Here is an 18,841-nt window from a genome sequence, read left to right as displayed (position 1 = left end):
CATAGAAAGGGATTAGTGCTGATGTTTTAGCTGCTGAAGCTGCCAGGTCACCAGTTGACCAGAACGGGGAAAAAACTGTATCTAGCAACTAATATGTTATGCCGTAGACAACAAATGAAATGACACATGAACCTTTTTAATGTGAGTATCCAAAACCCACAGTTCTCTTGTGGGAACGAGATTAGCTAGCGGATCAGCAAAACTGAGCCCTTTCTCAAATTCAGCTGCTTCCATGCTAAAGTCTGATTTAAGAGTCTGTTTGAAGGATCACTTTTCCCCAAGGAGCGTTTACAGCAGTTATTCCGGGATATCTGAAGCACAGTAACATTCCTGGGATTCTGCAACATGACTCAGAGTTGGGAAATCAAAGAATCTGCTAATGCGCTAGATGGCGCTGTGGTTCTCAAACTGTGGGTCGGGACCCCAAAGTGAGTCACGAGCCCCGTTTAATGGGGTCACCAAGGCTGGTGTTAGACTTGCTGGGGCCCAGGGCCAAAGTCCAAGCCCAAGCCCCACCACCCAGGGCCGAAGCCAAAACCCTAGCCCTACCGCCCAGGGCCGATGCCCAAGAGCTTCAACCCCGGGTGGCAGGGCTAAGGTTACATGCTCCCTGCCTGGTTCTGAAGCCCCTGGGCTTTGGCTTTGTCCCCCCACACCGGCTCGGGCGGTGGGACTCGGGCTTTGGCTTTGCCCCTCCCACGGCTGGGCTCAGGTTTTGGTCCCCGCTCCTGGGGTTGTATAGTAATTTTTGTGGTCAAAAGAGGGTCATGGTACAATAGAGTCTGAGAACTCCTGAGGCTACTATTCTCCTCAGCAGGTCAGGCATTGTCCTTGAAGCCTCATCATGTCCGGGGGATTCATAGGCACATGCCAAATGGAACATATAAACCGTCACAGGGGTCCTCTCAGAGGAACAGAATAGAATTTGGTTTTCTGTGGCTTTTCAAAATATGCTACCTAAATGTGCTTTGCAGAACAATGCACTGTTGCTAGTAATAAGGTAACTCTGCAGGGAAAAATGCAGCAGTCCTGATACACACAGTGCTAGCACATGCAAGATCTTGGATATTTTCTGCCACCACAGCCCCATGTGCTGGGAGCCTGTCAGATCTCACAAGCTAAGCAAGGCCAGACCCAGTAACTTGGATGGGGATTTCCAACAAGGGAGACCAAGATGCCGCAGGAAATTGTGCTAATGATGCCATACTGAACCAATGCCCCAGCGTGTGTGCTGGAGAACGGTCTTTTGGACGAGATATAAAACCAAGGCCCAGCTTGACCAATGGTCTTTTTCTCATTGGACAATCCTGCTTTTGCCCTTGCTGTACCATGTGCTCCATCCAATGAATTTGTTCCACATATGGTACCTGACTGAGGACACACATTCTGAATAAATTTACCTTCCTGGCAGAGGAAGGCAGAAGGGAGGGTGGCAGGCTGCGGACTCTTTTACCTGTCTTTCCCCTACTCTGCAGAGGGGAGCACGCAGGGAGTGAGGCAGTGAGAGTGGAGCCAGGAAGACTAATCAGATCCTGGCTCTTGTGCTGAGCAGTGGCACTGGGCTCCACAGCTGTCCTCGCTTCATGATAACTGCTGGCTATGGAAGAATGAGGGAAGATCTCCCTCTCCTGATCTTCATTGTTCTGACTCTCCTTCTCTCAGGGAGAGAGAGAGAGAGAGAGAGAAAGTGATGAAGTTTGAACTGGGTGGTAGCTAGTGATCACCCCACCTACAAATGAAATGAAGCCTTCTCTGGGGTGCTATGCTACAGCAGTTTAAAAGGACAAAGCAATGCTATACTACCATTATACATGGGAAAAGAAGAATAACCTAGCTAACTAAAATTGCGGCAGGCAGGCAGTATGTAATTATCTTAGCTAGAAAACTTGTTAGGGCACCTGGGTTAACACCCTAACATTTGTATTCTGGCTTTGGAAGCAGTTTAAAGCTAAACCAGAAAAATGCATTGTTATTCTGGAACTGGAGTATCCACACAAGGAGTTACATAGTATAACTGTGGCAGGTGAACTATACTGGCAAAGTTCCCCATGTAGACAAGTCCTTGCTCTTACAGAAGTGTCATGGGATCTTTATTACCACAGTTTGCCAGGATACTGGATTTTACGAGTTCTCTGAAAGCATTAAGCAGCACAGTGGTCCCTAGCACCATACCGGGGTTACTGATGTAGGGCCAATTCAGAGGGCAGAATGCCATCTAGTGAATCACCAACACTACTTCCCACATCACCTAGGTGTGCTATGTGGCCCATCTTCCTTTCAGAGACTGGCTCACCACCAGCTTGTTTAATTTGTGAGATCAGACGAAGTCGCAGCACAAATTGGTACGACTGCAGGCCATTGAAGAGCCATCAGATGGGGGATAATTTGTAATGACTGTTGAGCTGGGATGGCTTTAAATCAACACCACCTAAAGCTGTTATATAACCATTAAGGCAGCACCTGAATTAATACCTTTCCCTTCAATGGCTAGTTAGTTTCACACTAGGGTGTGGAACTATTCTAGCAGTAGTTAGCTCTTTGTTTGGAAGCAGTGTAAATAAATTGCTTGACAATCACTGGAAAAATAAGGCCATCGGCAGAAACAACAATCAAATCATTCTTGCTTAGGTTTTTCACAAAACTTATGGTAAAACCCAGAAACCTTAAATATAATGAACCAGCTGATTCCTATTATCTGATACAAGAATATATATGAGTTCACTTTCTATGCTGCAAGATTAAAAAATAATTGACATTGCAAGAGCAGATTTTGCCTTCTGATACGTATTGAAAACATGGCACTATACAATTTAGCACTGTCTCCTTTTGTTGTAGTAAAACCTATGCAGTACGGTCCTTAACCTTTTGCTTTAATGAGCTGCAGCAGTGTTGCTTCTGTGCAAACTGGGAAAGGGCACAATTATGTTCAGAGACAGAGAGAATCTGAGCATTTGTGATGCTCAATGAAGTAGTGACATGGAAGAGATCTCAGTACAGCAGTAGGACAAGAGGTTGTACATCGGGGGACCAATGAAGAGAGACAGACATTTTTAATCACTGTAGTGTAAAAGCATCTGCAAAGAAAGGGCTCCAGCAGCAACACCCACTGGGAATAATGTACTTTGTAAAACACTTATGTTTTCAACAGGATATTTCTAATTAAGCCCCACTGGTATATGCACCTGCTGAGAGTGATTCTTCCTTCACTCATTTTACCCTCATCTCTAGCACAAAGAGGTACAGTACTGTCTGCTTAGGCTGTAACACTGAATCAAGTGTTAATTTTGCACTGAGTAAATAGTGAAAAGTAAGGTAACATCACGGTTTTGTGTTTGGTACCACAAAATGAAATCTTTTTGAGATGCTGTTAACTAGTACAGTCAAATTCAGAGTTATTTATGTGCTTTCTCAACTGTATGGCACTAAGATTGATAATGATAATATACCCCTCAGGGCTGACAAGTGAACTGGTATGGACACCGATCCAACAAACAGATCCACATAAAATGGGTGTGACTAGAGTCGGGGAGCCATGATCACTGGTAAGGCTATCAGTGCACCCAGCACATAAACCCATCATGATTAAAGATAAAAGAATGTTCTGAAAACATTTCTTGGCCTGTTTTAGTAATAATGCCAGAATGAATCTTTAAAATGCTATTTATTGCCATCATTTATGCTTTTTGGTATATCTGCATTTCACTCAATTCAATTAAAAAACAAAACACTGAGAGAAAGCCACTGGAACTATTTGGACAGTCAGTTTAACTTCTCTTGAAAGTCATTGTCACAGGCTCCTCCGCAGATGCCCTCACACTTATCACTTCAGCTTTCGTTCCGGGGCTGCAGCCCAAACCACAGAGGAACACCTAAGGTTTCCACCCCTGTGGTACCATCTCCTTGGCTTGCCTTGAAATGAGAGACTGCATTCACTGTGCTGTGGTAGCAGGGTCCGTGTTGCAAATATGCTCCCCTCTGACCACTTAATTAGGTCAGAACAGTTCTATTTGCTTTGAACAAGATGGGCTCTTGGGCAACACGCTTCACAGTCATGTTCTGAGGGGACACACCCTTCAATTCAAGGCAGTCAACAAGATTGATAATTACAGCATTTTATAACATTATTTTTGCAGGCAGGTGAGAATACCGAAAAGGAAACATGAAATAACATGGGATGTTACAGAAACGGCAACTCTTTAAGTAGCCATTGTTAATGCTAATAGAAAGCTGGGTTGTAGAGGAAGATCAAGATACACTTAATACAACTTACTATTACCTATTCTCATAGCTTGAATTCTATTCCAGCAATGTGACAGAAACTCAGACGAACTGTGTCACCAACCCCAATGTGTTCTGAGGGCCATAATCTGATGTCAGTACACCAGTGTAAGAGGATAGTAATGCTACTGACTTAATGGATATATGGGCATAAGCCAGCTCCTTCAACGTGCCTGAAGTTAACCAGATCCTTTTCACTAATCCCTGTGGAGAATTTACCCTGATGTAACTGGGATGAGCCTGTGACCCTCTATTATCTCTTCACTCCTGATTGCCTGCCTTCTCTTGAAGAACTGAGATGAGTGTGGTGCCCTCCTGCCTAGCCATCTTGACAGGGTTGTATAAAATATCTTATTTTATAGCATACAAATGTATATGAGAAACTACAATTGCTTTCATTATGTGTGTGCTGGGGCACGGGGGGATCTCTATGGGGCACTGGGCAGTTGTGGCGATGGGGCTGTGAGGGGGGCACTGGGGTGGGGTCTGTTGGCAGGGGGTGGTGATGTCTATGGTGCTGTGCAGTTCTGGTTGGGGGGGGTTGCGGAGGGGTCTCTGGGTATGGGGGTGCTGAAGATGCTATGCCTTTGGGGTGCATAAGGTATAAATCTGGCCCTGCTGCTATGTTCTGCCTACTCCCACCAGCATACAGGCCTCCCCCCCCCAGAACTGATTTCCATGTGCCCAAAAGGTCTGTTAGATCCAAATCTTGTCCCCAACCCTCTTGAGCAGTGGTGCTACCAGTAGATCTGCTGCAGCGGCAGGGCCTGGGTCAGGATTTGTGCCTTAATTTTAAGGAGGGTCAAATTTTAAAATGTAACCCTTGGAAATAGAGCTAAAAGAATGAACTACGATATTGATGCTCATCTCCTCCCTGTCCTCGGTGTTCAGATTTATGGTGAGAGAAGTAACAAAATCAGCATTTCCCCACTGTTGAAAGTTGAGCTCCCCTTCAATCCATTCACACAGCTCCTGCAGCCCACATGTTGTTACATGCCTAATCATCATTCATACTCCTCCTGGCTAACCCTATACTCCTCTCAGCACCAAGAGGGCTCACCCTGTTCTTGGTGTGATGCTGGCCTAGACAGAAAGATGTCTTACATTTCCATTGTAAAACATTCCTCAAATACCTGTTTGCCAGCCTAAAGAAATCTGTCTCTTTCAAAAAGAAAAGGAGTACTTGTGGCACCTTAGAGACTAACCAATTTATTTGAGCATGAGCTTTCGTGAGCCACAGCTCATGAAGTGAGCTGTGGCTCACGAAAGCTCATGCTCAAATAAATTGGTTAGTCTCTAAGGTGCCACAAGTACTCCTTTTCTTTTTGCGAATACAGACTAACATGGCTGTTCCTCTGAAACCTGTCTCTTTCAAGACTCACTAAAATTCTTGGCACCTTCTAGCTCGCCCAGAGGTTTCTGATCAATGTGCGAGTTGGACACTGATTGTGATCACCTTCACACTTGAGTATTCCTTTTGATTTAATCTATTTTAAAGAACATATGAAACACATGGATCTGCACTTGAAAAGCACAGAATAGGCCAATTCTGTCCTGGCTTCTGTGGGTTCACATGGGGTGTACATCAGGTCAGAATATGCCGCTGTCTGTATCTCATCGCTAATTTTCTTCCAGATGTGTTTTAGGCTTTTTCATACCATTCTTTCCTCTGGCTCCTTTTGTCTAACATCCTAATGTCATGTGCTGATGAGACCAGACTGTCCAGTTGCTGTAGATACTAAACACTGAGATTGACCTAGCTACATCATTTGAGGTGTGAAAAATTCACCCTTAAGCGCTAAACTGACCTAACTCCTGGTGGAGACACAGCTAGGTTGATGGCAGAATTCTTCTTTAGACCTAGCTACTGCAATGGGAGAAGGTGGATTAATAATATCAATGGAAAAAATCCACTTAAGCCCTTGTGTTCCAGCCCCACCTGGCTGGAGGGGGGCGGGGCGCGATTGGGGGAGAGGTGGCACTGAGAATCGCAGCCAATGGGAGCTGTGGGGGGCTGTGCCTGCGGGGCAAGCACAGGGCCGCATGGAGCCACGTGAACTCCCCGCACTTGCACCCCTCGCACCAAACGGGAGCTGCCCCAGGTAAGTACTCCGCACCCCAATGCCCTGCCCCAGCCCTGAGCCCCCTCCCGCACCCTAGCTCCCCATCCCCAGCCTGTTCCTGCACCCTAACTCTCTCCCAGACCTTGCTCCCCCACCCCTGAGCCCCCTTCCACACCCTAACTTCCTCCCAGACCCTGCACCCCCAGCCCTGAGCCCTAGGAGGAGAATGCAGAAAAAAATGAAAAACAGGGAGGAGATAAGAGAGAATGCTATAATGTGGGAGGGGGGGCCAAAAATGAAGCTGAGCACAGGGCCCCACTAACTCTAAACCCACCACTGCAGGAATTCAAAGGACTTTATTTGCATTTGGATGCAAGGGGATACAGAATTCATATTAAAAACACACACAATTAAACAGTATCCCCAAATCTGCTCAATATTAGCAGGAAATACTGCACTGGGAAACATTTATATAAGGAAGAGTGTAATAATTATTTTTCTAAATCACAATCTCAGAGCTGTTTGAGAATTATTTCAAATTACTATTAATATTCCTAATCTTCACCACCAATCAGACCTGGTCTGCCTGCCATGTTATTCCTGGAGGTGCTGAACAAGCGCTGTGTTTCAACAATATGTTGTCTCTTTAGTGCTGGTTCATGTCACGTTAGATGTAGGTGTTAAAATATATAGTTCATGAAATCAGCTGGACAGGTTTGTAGAGTTAAGATCTGAGTAGGATATGGGCTGCTATGCTATGCCTAAAGAAGGAACAGACTGAGACTAAAGTCTGGTATACACCACAGACCTATACCCTATAACTACATCACTCAGGGGTGTGAAAAATCCACACCCTGAAGTGACATAGTTATACTGACCAACCCCCACCCCCGTGTAGATAGCACTATGTCCGTGAGAGAGCTTCTCCCATCAACATAGCTATGACCTCTCAAGGAGGTGGATTAACTTTGCCAATGGAAGAGCTCTGTCCCGTCAGCAGAGAGAGTCTTCATTAAAGTGCTAGAGCAGGGCAGCTGGGCCGATGCAGTGTTTAAGTGTAGACCTGCCCCAATGGGATAGATTATGCCACAAAATAAATAATGTATTTAAGGCAGTGAAAAGCTCTAACTCACTCTGGTATTTATAATGACTCACAGACCCAGCAGTCTTAGAGGCACCAAAAGCATGATCACAGTCTGAGTTTTACAGCAGTGCTTCCTTTCTGGTCTCTAGCAGGGGTTCCTCCTTCTCTCCTCCCAATTTTCTGCCACCCTACTCCCCCTCCTGGCTAGCTACCAGCCCCAGCTGCCATTCCTCCTTTACGTTCTAATACATTAGATCTTTTTCAAAACAAAATGGTCACTTTGGCAGGGAACGGTTAGCCAGGACTCCCTGCATTCCTCCTTTGCTATCCTCAAAATACTGCATATTGCAGCAACCTTCAGTTTGGCTAAGATTCTCCTTCCAAAGGCATTCTGAGCATCAACCAGAAAAGGTTGCCCAGGAGACTCGCAAGATGCTCCTTCCACCTAAGAAGCTCGGACCCAATCTGATCCCCATATGGTCAGCCCAGCCCTTGTTAAAATCAGAGGAGGCCAGTGTTGCTATGCGTAATATAGTGTTGATTCAGACTTCCCTCACTGCAGGCTATGGGAAGGTGACGCTCCTGGAGCTATGTCACCCTCTTATCAATGCCATTTGACAATCTTGTTTGTTTCTAAACACTACTGGTAAACACAAGACCATAGTCATATAATGTACCTGTTGCTAAAACACCCCTTCCCAGAGACCGAAAAGGTATTAGTGAGTTCCCAAAAGGCCCAACTTTATTAATTTCACTGTTCTTTCTCATGTCATTTTCAGCAACACTATTCCTCCAGGAGATATAATGGGACAGAATGTATATAATTGTTTGGCCTTCTGTGTAAGAAGCATTCTGGGATGCTAACATTTGTCATTGATATTAAAGCAAAATTAAGGAATGCTAAGGAATGGTAACCATACTCCTTTGCTTTTACTGTATATATTTTTATTTAGGTGCTGAACAATTTTAATCTTTTACTTATTCCATGCATAAAAATCCTGATGGCTGTAAGAAATCATTATATGCATGTTGTCCCAGTCCACTAGACACAGATGGCACATGTTGTCTCAGTGGACCATCCTTTTTGCCAATACATTTGTTTTAAGCAAGGGAAAAAAGAGAAAGGCAGGTCAGAATAGTACTAATGTGCTTCATGACACATGTACTAAGACGTTAAGCGTATCTAATATATAATCACTTGTGTCAGTTGTCATCAATACTGCCATCATTTGGAACACTGTGGAGGTGACTTAAATGCTGTACATCTTGTCTAATGCAAATGAAAAGGCACACTGAAGGTTCTGTGTTTTTCAATAAGCCTTACATGACGGATGTTATTTCCAACCAGAGCCAATCCTAAGGCCTGTTTCCTACTCTACTTGTGCCCTGTTTTTCATAACAGGGTCTGGAAATTGCACAGAACTGGTCTGATTTGTCAGGTTTGTTGTGGTTTGCAGACCTAAGACCTGGGTTGATTTAGTGGTCTTGATGTGAATCCAGATCACTTTGGATTTTGGGGGATTAAAGCATTGATCAGGTGGCATGAATCTACTGAATCAAAACTAACTGATGAACCCATCTGAATAAAGCAGTAGTATACTTCATGAAGGCCTATTCATACCTCATTGTTCTCCTTTTGTTTAGCTCTTAGTTCATACAGTGTGGTGGTGAACAGATGACACCTCTCTCACAAGAGCATCCATTACTGTGATGCTAAATGCTAGTCTGCATTGGCAATGTAATCCTGTTAAAGGAGCTTCACTGTAGTATTTACATGCTTATCTTTGTTTAGTCAAAGCCAACAAAAGGCATAAACAAATAATCTTTACTGTATAGCTTAGCAATACTGAGTGAGTGCAGAAGAGGTTTTTATTTTCAGCCTCTCCTCCTCAAGCATTCGCCAAGAATTACAGATCTGCCATCAAATTATCATCTGGCTGCCTATAGACAGATGATGCAGTCGGAATACAGAAAAGTTTTACCTGCTGTCTCCTGGTTCATTTTAATACAAACAACTAGTGAAATTGTGCAGTGAGATGGCTGGCATAAATATGCAGCACACACTGTCCTTTAGATATTGACTTTTAAAGGGGGACAAATGAATTAATGTCATAAAACAATGGAAGGTTTATTCAAGAAATACTTTACAAAATATTGTGTTACTTCTCAGCCTCTTTCCAATGGGCAACTATGTATTTTCATGGCAGTATGTATGTAGATTACACTGTACCCTCCACACAGAACAGTGATAGGGGAGTCCCCTGCAAGGGACTACAGGAGACAGTACAAGGAGCCTTCTCTCCTTTCCTTACATCTCTGTGTGGAGGCCAACAAAGGTGTGGTCAGGCACATACTGTATTAATCTAGACTGTTCCCCTGGGAAAAGGAGGGGCTCTCTGCCCCAGCCGGTGTAGAGGAAATTCACCATGTACCCTTTTTCAAAGGGTGGCGGAGCTCCTCGAGCCCCCCAGGTGAATTCTGGCTCGCTCAGCCAGAGTCGCTCTGGGAACTCCTGCTGCTGGGTAGCTCCTCCTCAGCCCATACCCTCTCTGAAGCCCGTGGCTGCAAGCCACACTCCGGCCATGCCTCTAAGGAATAAACATGCATAGTGGAACGTATTGCAAACGATTTGCTCAGGCGTCATTTCATACTTCCATTCATTCAAAGGCAGTCTTGGAAGGCTGCCAGTAACCATTCTTTCCCTGTTGATTTTGTACCTTACCACATTGCCCAAAATGCATTTGTTTCCTAAGAAAACGCCAATGTGGCTCCATTAGTGTTTGCTACCTTTGGGCCTCATGCTGTAAAGCTTCCTCCACAGCAGCAGGAGCAGTTAGGGCAATTCTGACTGAGTAAGCCACAATCCACCCAGCCCCTTGAGGATGGCACACGCTGGAGCAAATGCTCTGCTACCCCTTTACAATGGCTGGGGCAGAGAACCCCTCCCTCCCTCTTGGGCAGTGCTTCTTGGAAGGTGCTGAGAGCCCTTAGCTTCTATTGGTAGTTGAAGGCCCTTGGCTCCTCAAGGACTGAAACTCAACTGCTACCACAGAGCCACAGAGAGAAAGAGAATCAAAGCACAGTGCTTTGTTTATTTCCTACAAAACCAGTGGTTCTTATGTAAAGTATGAAAAAAAAGTTTTCCTCCCCCCCTCTAAAAATAGCATTAATTAGGACTGATTTAGGCTAAGACTATATTTGATAATGTCAGTGTACCATGACTCCAGAAAGCAGTTACTGACAAGAGTTGCTCAAACCTGTTTCTAACTATCCAGCTCCTACATACCATTGATATGCCTCTTAGAACTGCAGTCTCCATTCTATGTCCTCGTGGAGAAAAGGCTCAGCTAACCACACTGGTCATAAATCTCCCAACCGAAAGGTGATTAACTTGAAAATCCCCTAGTGTTCTGTCGGGAAATCATACAAAAGAATTGCAAACCCACTAAGCAGCATCTTGCAAATATGTATCTGTGGAGGGTACATCGTAACTAGCATTCCATGGATCCTACTCTTATTATTTTTTTAGACAGAGCATATGAGCTTCCTTTTTCAAATGAACATTCTTGCCATCTGAGTCTCATTAGGCTCACTCAAATATTCTGTTAATCTTGTATTTTCCTCCAGAGGCATTAATATTGATTTTTTTATCTTGCACACACACAGGAAGGTCATATTGTTTCCTACAGGGTAAATTCATTCAATAAGGAACTATGCTATTAAAGCTGGCTTGACATTATTTTCAATACAGCTGAACTGCCACGAAGTTTTTCTTTTGAAACCTGAATTTAACTCTTTTGATTCCAGTTGTATCAGTCATTCAACTTTTGATTCACAAGCCAAAAACACTTCCTTCAAAGAAAGGGGAGGTTGAAGAGTGTTTCAGTGGAGCCCAGTTAACACCCAAAACAAATATACTTTTGGTACAAAAATACAGGCAAAGATCAAAATAATAAATTATATATAAAGATTACTGGTAATGGAGCCCCTGAATAGGAAATAGGATTACCTCATTATGACTCTTGCATATGGATTTGCAAATGATAGGGGGCAACTATTAGGTTGGGGCTTTAAATCAGTGTGTTTTGCGGGAGTGGGGTGACAGAGAATGATGACCATGGCAGTAGGAAAGAAGCTGATTCTGCCAGTGTTCGTTTAAAGACATTCCAACATTTGGAAATTTTTTAAAAAAGGTATAGGCCAAGATTTTCAAAGATGGGAGCATGACCACAGGCACCCAAATGAGTGGCCTGATTTTCAAAAGCGCAGTGGACTGAGCAACTCCCATTGGCTATGTCTATATTGCAATTAAACACTCATGCTGGCCTATGTCAGCTGACTCAGGCTCATGGAGCTCTGGCTACGGGGCTGTTTAATTCGATGTAGATGTTTACATTTGGATTGGAACCTGGTCTCTGGGATTTGCTCCCTCCTTCATGGAGTCCCAGAATCTGGGCTCCAGCCTAAGCCTGAACATCTGCACCACAATTAAACAGTGTCATAGCCTGAGTCAGCTCACACAGGCCAGCTGCGGGTATTTAACTGCAGTGTAGGCATACCCCTTGAGTTCTTGGCCCTAGAATAAAACAGTTACTACCTTCTGTAACTGTTGTTCTTTGAGATATGTTGCTCATGTCCATTCCAATGGAGGCGTGCTTGCCCTGAGCACTGCTGCCAGAAAGTTTTCCCCTCAGTGGTGTCCGTTGGGTTGGCTCTAGTGCCCCCTGGAGTCATGTGCTCATAGCGCCACTATAAAAGGCCCCACTGCCCTGCTGCCCCCTCAGTTCCTTCTTGCTGGCTAACTCGGACAGAGGGATAAGAGGGGGTGGGGGTTGGAATGGACATGAACAACATATTTATGGAAGGTTAGTAATAGTTTTTTCTTCTTCTAGCGCTTGCTGATGTCCATTCCAATGTAGGTGACTCCCAAGCAAGCAGTAGGGGAAGGATTCGGAGTTCACTGACAAGCAGACTGTAGCACTGCTCTGCCAAATCCAGCAGCCTGCTGACTGACGGCATAGTGAGACGCAACAGTGTAGACTGACGACCACGTTGCTGCTCTACAGATGTCCTGGATAGGAACCTGCGCCACGAATGCAGCCGAAGATGCTTAGGCCTTTGTGGAATGCACCATTAGCATAGGAGGGGGGACCTTTGCCAGGTGCATGTGCGGATACAGGAAGTGATGCACGATGAAATTCTCTGGGCTGAGATTGGAAGACCTTTCATCCTGTCTGCAACAACCACAAAAATTTGAGCAGTTCTCCGAAACAATTTTTTCCTTCCTATGTAGAAGGCAAGCACATGTCTGACGTCTAGTGAGTGAAGTCGCTGCTCCTGTCTGTTGGGATGTGGTTTCGGATAAAAGACCGGAAGGAAGATGTCCTGGTTACTATGGAATTGTGAAACCACCTTTGGGAGAAAGGCTGGATGAGGATGCTGCTGGACCTTGTCCTTGAATAATATCGTGTATGGAGGTTCTGAAATGAGGGCCCTAATCGCCGAGATTCTATCCTCTGAACTGGGGAGAAGGTGGACTTCTGCACATATATAATTAGACCTAAGTCCTAGAAGGTCAACTGTATTAGCCTCACATCTGCCTCTACCTGAAATTTTGACTGACCTCTGACCAACCAGTCGCTGAGTACTGGTAAACCTGAACCCCCTGTCTCCTCATGAAGTCTGCGATGACTGCCAGACATTTTGTGAACACCCAAGGGACTGCCAACAGGTTGAACGGGAGCACCATAAACTGGTACTGTACATGGTTCACGATGAATCTGAGGAACCTTCTGTGTTCCTGAAAAATTTCAATATGGAAATAAGCGTTCTTCAAATCGAGGATAGTGTACCAGTTCCCTGGATCCAAGGAGACCATGCGGAAATTCAGCTTCTTCTCGTTGAGGTTTCGCAGGTCCAGAATCGGTCTGAGACTGCTGTTGGCTTTCAGGATTGGGAAACAGTAGGAATAGAACCGCCGATCACTTAGCTCCAGTGGAACCTCCTCCACTGCTCCCACCTTTAGGAGCGACTGCACCTCTTGTATTAGAAGTTGCTTGTGAGAAGGTTCCCTGAAGAGGGACGGGGTGAGGGGTGGGAAGGAGAACAACAGAACTGAAGGGTGTATCCTGGTGCTTTCGTGCGTAGCACCCAGCGGCCTGAGGTAACATGGGCCCACGCCCGATAGAGTGGGATAACAGGTCTGCAAATACTGGGGAATTTGGATCCACAACGTGTCCCTGAGCATCCCATCAAAAAGCCTGCTTTGACCCTGATGAGCATCTGGCGTTGGGGCAGGTATGGATGCAGACGAAGACTGTGGTGGGGACTTCCTCCTGTAGCCACTGCCCCTCCTCCTGCTATAGTTGGATAGTGCCGGCTCCTATGCGAGACGTAAGATTCCGCCTCTGAGGATTTCTCTGGAGACCAGCGTGGAGAGGTGCTGACCGGTGCTGGCGAACAGTGCTGGGATGGAGGGGACTGGGTCTGCTCCATCATGGCTGGTTTCCCCTTTGAAACTATCTGAGGCATAGATGACTGGTGCCTCCCCATACTGGAGGGGCACCAGCTAAAGGGGAGGACACGCGACCTCCCCATGTGTCTCCGCCCCGCCCCCAGCCCAGGCCCCCCGTGCTCTCCTTGCCCCAGGTTACCTGAAGAGGGGGAGTGGCTCTGTCCTCCTGCTGTGATGGCTCCCCCTGGCACACTGAGCTGCTCTCCCTGGCAGCCAGGCCCAGGTGAGGAGCAGGATGGACACGCTCCCAGTCACTGATCTGTGCAGCATAGCCAGTTGCCTGGGAGAGAGCCTGGCTGGGGAATAGCCCCCAGAGCTGGGAGTGGGGCTATAGCCAAGGGTAAGGGGGACAAGGCTAGGACCATAGCTGGGGGTGGGTCTGGAGCGGGAGCGTGGCTGCAGCCAGGGGCCAAGGCTGGGGCGGGAATGAAGTCGCAGGGGGCTGGCAGCTGGGCCTGCAGCCAGGTGCAATTGTACTCCCAGCCTTGCCCCGAGCCGGGAATGAAGCCACGACCAGAAGCTGAGGCTGGGGACAGGACCAAGAGGGATCTGGGGATGTGGCTGGGGGTGGGACCGGAGCAGAGCTGGGGGAAGGGAGGGGCTGGGTGGCTCCATATTAAGAAGATCTAAAAGAATCTCAGACCCTGTTCTCCAACCTGTCACAGAAGAAGTCACTTGTCTTCCTTCGGGTTTTTACCATGTCCAGTTATATTACTTACAACATTTTAAAAAATGTTAATATGCTTTGTGCAAGGTTGCTCTATTTTTGGAAAGTCTTGTAATGAGTGATGAAGTGCCTATTATAAACCTCTTTCTACTTCTATCTCTGGCATCTCTCTCTTTAAATTAAAGCCCGTGCTTCGTGGAGTGCTGCAGAACTTTCCTGGCACAAAGATTTTATGCTAGCACTAAATTTACAGAAAAAAAAGGATAAATTCAGTGTCACTGCCAAGAGGATGCAACCCTCTTCCTTGCAAGGAGGCAAGAGCTATTTTTTCCAGGCTGTGGCATGCCTTATACTCAGAACAAAAGAGGGCTGTGCTGTAAAGCCTTCAGATTTACATCTTCTTTTGCTTTCCCATGTCACTCAAAGCGCTGCAGTAACAACCAATCAATAGAATGGATGGCAAGTCACAGCAATAGGAAAGACTCCTCTGATGACAACAAATCCTTGTGAGAAGGAGAAATTCACATATCAGCCTCCTGGTTCCCTCTTTCACTAGAATAATGCTTTAATAATAATAATCATTATGTAAACAGTGTTCACAGAAGCGTGCAGCAGATCTGTGCTAAATAATAACAGGTCTTGCCCAAAACGGTTTATGGTCCAAAGGCAGAAGTGAAAACAATAGCATAGGATACAAGAAGATAATGATAGCAATAGTCTGCACTTACATAGTGCCTGTCATTAGCCGGCATTGTACAGATAATAACTGAGTTTCACACCTATTATTAATATTTGTAGAGGTTCAGAGATAAATGGGGGCATTCAGTCACATCCCAGACGGCAGCATCGCTGACCTGTGTGCAGGATGGTCAAAGCCATGGCTCTACCTACTTCCCAACCCTTTTCAGTTAATTGCTTTCAACAGAGATCAACTCAGCAGCAGTCCCTGTTCTCCCTGGAGGGGGAAGGTCTCATACACCCATGTGACTGCAAAATGGGTAGCAATAATCTAACCCTAGGTGATTTGACAAAGGTCATAAACCAGTATCAAAACTGTGAATATGACCCAGGAGTTAAGATTTCCACAATCTTGCTCTAGGCACTAGATCACACCATCTCTTGAAATGCCACTGCATATGCCAATAGATAGCTGTGACATTCTATACCTTGGGGAGTATACTGTAACCCCCCCATTCCTCATTTTCATATATTCGTGATCTTACATATAAAGCATGCCTTGTAAGGTATCAGGGGAAAGGTTATGATCTGCTGAAAGTCATTTCTCTATCCATAAATGTGTATCATTAGTGCATATGAAGTTATGAGAATTCTGTTGTATGGTGGTCACTAAAACATGCTGTAAATTGGGGAAATCAGCCAGATATTAGCTCCCCAGAGGCCACAGCAAGGAAGGTAACCAATGCCCGGGTGGGGTGTCAAACAACCCATCAGCAGCCATTGTCCAGCAAGGGAGCTATAATGCAGTGACTCAGCAATACATACAGACATGCCTGGACTTGTGCTTCCCAAGCACATGGACTGCAGGTATAAAACAGACAGAGTGGACACATACTGGGCCCTTCTTCTGCCCCCACCTATACTGCAAGCAACCAAGACACGGAGAAGAAGACAAGACTCCAGCACAGGAGATTGGCCCAGGTTCAAAGGACAAACCTGTATAAAGGACTGCAGTATCCAGTGGGGTGAGAAAAACTGCTTCATCCAGTTGCTGTCCAGTCTAATGGGGTTGAGAGTTTGGACTGTGTGCTTACATTTGATTTGATTTTGGTAACAACTCTGACTTTTTGCCTATCACTTAATACCACTTAAAATCTATCTTTGTTGTTAATAAATCTGTTTGTTTTTTCTACCTGAAGCAGTGCATTTGGTTTGAAGCATGTCAGAGACTCCCTTTGGAATAACAAGCCTGGTACATATCAATTACTTTGTTAATCTGACGAACTCATACAAGCTTGCAGCATCCAGCGGGCATAACTGGACACTGCATTCCAGTGTCCAGACGGAGGTTCCTAGGGTTGTGTCTGGGACCAGAGATATTGGCTAGTGGCATTCGGTTGCAAGTAGCTGGGAGCAGCTTGCATGCCAGAAGCTGTGCGTGAACAGCCTAGGAATGGGGGTTCTCACAGCAGAGCAGGGTAAGGCTGGCTCCCAGAGTCAAGGATTGGAGTGACCTAGCAGATCCACCGGTCTGGATAACACCAGAGGGGGATGTCGCAATAGCCTTACCATAAAGCACTGATTCATGACTGGAAATCAGAATAAACAGACTTAAGACATTAGTAATAGATACCAGAACATCTGAATTTGTGAAGTCATCTGTATATTGCTGTATGAAATAGAGGTTTTTATGTTATATATTCCTGTTCTCATGCATTTTACTACATGATAATGACCAAGATACCAAAGTAATAAATGGTTTAGAAATACCAGATTAAATGGAGGCTTTCTAAGGTGTAGCTAATAAATATGAATAAAACAATCTGGAAAAAATGTTTTCGTTTTTATATTCCTTTCTCTTAAAACAAGTTTGTATATGGAAATTCTCGCTGGGATCAAAATGTTGCTTTTTAACAAAGCACAATAGATATTCACTGAGGATGGGATCCAGAGATAAAATTTCTAGACACCATTAATGCTTCTCAGAACCATCAAGGGGAGGGGTAATTCTTGATTTAGTCTTAAATGGAGCACTGAATCTGGTCCAAGAGATGAATATAGCTGAACGGCTCAATGATAGTGACCATAACGTAATTAAATGTAACATCCTTGTAGAGCGGAAAATACCAAAGAAACCCACCACAGTAGCATTTAACTTCAAAAAGGGGGACTACACAAAAATGAGGAAGCTGGTTAGATGGAAATTAAAAGGAACAGTCACAAGAGTGAAATGCCTGCAAGCTGCATGGAAACTATTTAAAAACACCATAATAGAAGCTCAAATTAAATGTATACCACCCTCCACACCCCTACAAAAACTGTAAGAGGACCAAAAAATTCCACCATGGCTAAACAGAATAAGGAGATGGTTAGAGGCAAAAAGACATCCTTTGAAAATTGAAAGTCAAATCCTACTAAAGAGCATTAACTCTGGCAAGTCAAGTATAATCAGGCAGGCCAATGAAGAATTTGAAGAGCAACTAGCAAAAGACACACACACTAACAGCAAATTTTGTTTAAGTACATCAGAAGCAGGAAGCCTACCAAACAAACAATCAGTGAGGCTACCGGATGAGCGAAGTGCCAAAGGAGCACTCAAGGAAGACAAAGCTGTTGTGGAAAAGCTAAATGAATTCTTTCCATTTGTCTTTACTGCAGAGGATGTGAGTGAAATTCCCACAGATAAGCCATTCTTTTTAGGTGACAAATCTGAGAATCTGTCCCAAGTTGAGGTGTTAATAGAGGAGGTTTTGGAACAAATTGATAAAATTAAACAGTAATAAGCCACCAGGACCAGATGGTATTCATCCAAGAGTTCTGAAGGAACTCAAATATGAAATTGCAGAACTATGGTATCTAATCTATCACTTAAATCAGCCTTTGTGCCAGATGACTAGAGGATACCTAATGTAATGCTGATTTTTTAAAAAACCTCCAGAGGCAATCCTGGCAATTACACTCTGAGAAGCCAAACTTCAGTACCAGGGAAATTGGTTGAAACTATGGTAAAGAACAGAACTATCAGACACACAGATGAATATGGTATGTTGGGAAAGAGTCAATACATCTTTTGTAAAGGGAAATCATACCTCACCAATCTATTAGAATTCTTTGAGGGAGTTAACAAGCACGTGGACAGGTGTGATAATTCATACCGTGTACTTGAACTTTCAGAAAGCCTTTGACAAGATCCCACACCAAAGACTCTTAAGCAAATTAAGCAGTTATGGGATAAGAGGGAAGGTCCTTTCATGGATCAGTAACTGATTAAAAGATAGGAAACAAACAAATGGTAGGAATAAATGACCAGTTTTCACATGGAGAAGGTAAATAGCAGGGTCCCCCAAGGATCTGAAGTGGGAGTTGTGCTGTTCAACATATTTATAAATAATCTGGAAAAGGTGGTGAACAGAGAGGTGGCAAAATATGCAGATGACATAAAAATACTCAATATAGTTATGTCCAAAGCTGACTGCAAAGTTTTATAAAGTGATCTCACAAAACTGGGTGACTGAACAACAAAATAGCAGATGAAATTCAATGTTGATAAGTGCAAA

The 18,841-nt window shown here is 44.7% G+C and overlaps 1 protein-coding gene across 8 annotated transcripts in view; it reads right to left on the bottom strand.

Moving 5' to 3' along the window:
- TTC7A (tetratricopeptide repeat domain 7A) overlaps positions 1-18,841 on the bottom strand; it is a 279,526-nt gene that overhangs the window by 20,997 nt on the left and 239,688 nt on the right. The gene's annotated exons all lie outside the window — the stretch shown is intronic.

The sequence above is a fragment of the Caretta caretta genome, chromosome 3, assembly GCF_965140235.1.
Source record: "Caretta caretta isolate rCarCar2 chromosome 3, rCarCar1.hap1, whole genome shotgun sequence".
Lineage (NCBI taxonomy): Eukaryota > Metazoa > Chordata > Testudines > Cheloniidae > Caretta > Caretta caretta.
Note: the sequence above shows the minus strand (reverse complement) of the source record. Positions and strands in the feature narration are given on the sequence as shown.